Raw genomic sequence first — 3595 nt, 5'->3', positions numbered from 1 at the left:
CAATTTTCCGCACGTTATTAAAGGACGCTCTTCGTAACTAAGAAAGGTTGTCTGACTCTATGGACAAACTTGGAAAACAGGTAGGTTTCTCTGATCTATGTAACTTTGTTTCTCAAGAAGCACGCATTTCCCGCAGCCGATATGGTATGATGAACATAAGCTCAGAACATCATCGTCCTCAAACGCAGCATCATCGCGCAGGCAACGCCATTACATATTTGCCACTCAAAAGAGGACCTATTACTCGTTTCCTTTGTGCGACAGCAGACACGGGCTGGCGCAGTGTCATAGGTTTACTGACCTGCCAACGCAAGCAAGATAGCGTGTGGTGAGAAGAAAGCGGCCGTTTTGTATACCTGAAACCCGGCCATGCCAGCAACAAATGTGAGCCTCCTAAGTAGTGTGGCATGGAGAGCTGTTCGGAGTTTCACCACCACTTAGTACACGTAATATCAGATGCCAACAAAATCACATTTGGTTTGTGCAACTCGACATCTCAGACAGAATGAGAAAACCTGCCATAGCGTCCCACTGGTTCATATGAATGGTCCGCAAGGCAGTGTTCTCAGGTACGCATTGTTGGATAGTGGGTCAGACGTAACATTGGTAATGAAAGACTCACTAGAGGTTGGCCTGATCGGCGCTCCAACCACTTTGAGTTTATCAACAGTTGAGGCTGCAAGTCTCAGAATCGAATTTGAACCGCTGGATTCAAGTGAGACCGTAGCGGTTGAACAAACACTCTCTGCTCATTAGTACACCGGTCATGAGCCCAACGAAAATAGCTAGTCAAAGTAATCGCTTGAAGGATACTGCTTTTGTAGAACTTCCTGATTAAAGTGTGAGAATATTGATCGTAGAAGATATTCCAGGTGCACATTGGCCTGGGCAGAAAAGGCTTGGCAAGAAAAGGAAACTTACGCTGTTAGTATACCTTTGGGTTGGGTTCCGCTTGGCCTGTTTTCACAGGACATGCGGTCCGGAGACAAGTGCACCACGTAAATATGAAAGGCAATGGAGTCACTGCTTCATATAAAGGCCTTGTATGAGGCCGATTTCATCGAGTTAAAGACTCCAGGCGTATGCCAGTGTTGAATCCAAAGAAGCGTTTTAAATCCTTGAAGCTTCGTCAGTGTTTAAAGATGGTCGTCACATGGTACCATTACCATGGAGAACGGATGAAAGACTTCCTGACAATTTCGTATACCTCATTCTCGATTGCATTGCATGAGGAGGCGTTTTACAAAGGATCTGATTTCGTTGGCACGATATAGCGAGCGCATGAACGTTAACATCATTAAGGGTTACCTCGAAACTGCACACATTCATCAATCTAAACAATAGAACGAAAGGAAGTAGTATTTACCTCCTCACCCAGTTTTAAACCCAAAGAAACCAAAAAAGCCGCGCGTCGTCTGAGATTGCGCGGCCAAGTTTGACAGTGTATCGCTGAACGACAAATTGTATCAAGGTCCCGACACTACTGCGAATTTGTTGGGAGTTCTTTTGCACTTTCGGAGTGACTATTTAGCTGTGGTTGCAAACCTTTCCGAAATGTTCATGCATGTAAAGGTTCCCGAAGGCGACAGGGATGCATCACGTTTGCTATGGTGTACCTAGGAAGGCCTCTCCGTTGGGTCCAAGTAATTCTAAATGACATCCCATCCATTTGACACCACCTCTCCACCATTTTGTGTCAATTTCGCCTTGAGAAGGACAATTGTAGATTAGGGATCGAATTTCATGACTGAAGTAAAACAATCAGTAGATAGATACTTCTACGTTGATGATTGTTTGGCATCACTACCGGATGTGAACGTGGCTCAAAGATTTGTGCGTTAGCTTACTTTAGTTTTATCAAAGGGTAGTTTCCAGTTAAGAAGATGGAATGTAATAAAGAGTCTCTCTTGAGTGAGGTATGTTAGTCAGATATCTCGTCACGGGTGATTTCCGTTGATGAAGACTTTCAGGCAGTTGAAAGGACTTTGGGTTTGCAACGGGATGCTAAGGCGGACGAATTCTGCTTCATCTCTGTTTTTTCTGATTGACCACTCACTGGACGAGGGATACTGTCTTCGATCTCCTCATTGTTTTACTCCTTGGGTTTAGTAGCCCCTTTGCTTTTGCCAGATCAAATACTATTACAATGGTTGTGTAAGAAGCAACTAAGTTGGGATGATAAACAGCGAGGAGGACTCGGAGGAGTGACAGACGTTTGGAAAGTATGAGATCACTAAGAGAACTAAAAATACCCCGTTGAGTGAAACCTGTTCACATTTATGACGCGAATGTATGGTTGCTTATGTCCAGTGACGCCTCTGAACTGGGGTATCGTGTGGTTGTGTATTGTCACTGGTGCGTCGAACCCGAGAAAATCAAATGCATGATGATATGCGCCAAATCCAGAGTCGCGCCATTGATACCTTTAACACTTTTGAGGCTTGAGCTAAATGTTTCGTGACTAGCCGCAAGGGTGGCGGAAGAACTGAGGGAAGAGTTAGGAGTTTCGTTCGCAAGAACAACTTATTAGGCCTACTCAACTATAGCGCTTCACTATGTATGGAATACTACCACTCGTTATAGCGCCTTCGTTGCAACCAAAATCTCCACGATTCATTAATTATCGTTATCCGGTGATTGGCTCCACGTAATGAGCGAGGGTGATCCAGCAGGATTAGCCTCTAGAGAAGTGTGTTCTCTGACTGCTATTCGCTATTGCTTCAAGAGGCCATCTTTCTGAAGCGTATGAGGCCCATTCGCAACACTACGAAACAAATTTCGTACCAGAAGGAACAGAATTGAAGACGAAACACGCTCTGAATAACTTAACTACTGTTCGAAACCAACTGGATTGTATCTTCATATGGAAAGGTTTTCCGATATGTCAAAAGTTCTACGGTCTTTGGTACGGTTGACAGGGTTTAAAGCATACCTGAGAATAATGGCAAGCGAATCAACTGGATCCTAAGTGAACACTGAAGTATTGAGGCTTACAGAAGTGAAGCAAGCTGAACGTGATATTATTCACACGGTTCAGAAGACATTATACTCAGAAATCCTGCTGCCACTCACTGGACGAGGGATACTGTCTTCGATCTCCTCATTGTTTTACTCCTTGGGTTTAGTAGCCCCTTTGCTTTTGCCAGATCAAATACTATTACAATGGTTGTGTAAGAAGCAACTAAGTTGGGATGATAAACAGCGAGGAGGACTCGGAGGAGTGACAGACGTTTGGAAAGTATGAGATCACTAAGAGAACTAAAAATACCCCGTTGAGTGAAACCTGTTCACATTTATGACGCGAATGTATGGTTGCTTATGTCCAGTGACGCCTCTGAACTGGGGTATCGTGTGGTTGTGTATTGTCACTGGTGCGTCGAACCCGAGAAAATCAAATGCATGATGATATGCGCCAAATCCAGAGTCGCGCCATTGATACCTTTAACACTTTTGAGGCTTGAGCTAAATGTTTCGTGACTAGCCGCAAGGGTGGCGGAAGAACTGAGGGAAGAGTTAGGAGTTTCGTTCGCAAGAACAACTTATTAGGCCTACTCAACTATAGCGCTTCACTATGTATGGAATACTACCACTCGTT

Source organism: Opisthorchis viverrini (assembly GCF_000715545.1).
Source record: "Opisthorchis viverrini unplaced genomic scaffold opera_v5_39, whole genome shotgun sequence".
NCBI classification, from domain to species: Eukaryota; Metazoa; Platyhelminthes; class Trematoda; order Opisthorchiida; family Opisthorchiidae; genus Opisthorchis; species Opisthorchis viverrini.
Note: the sequence above shows the minus strand (reverse complement) of the source record.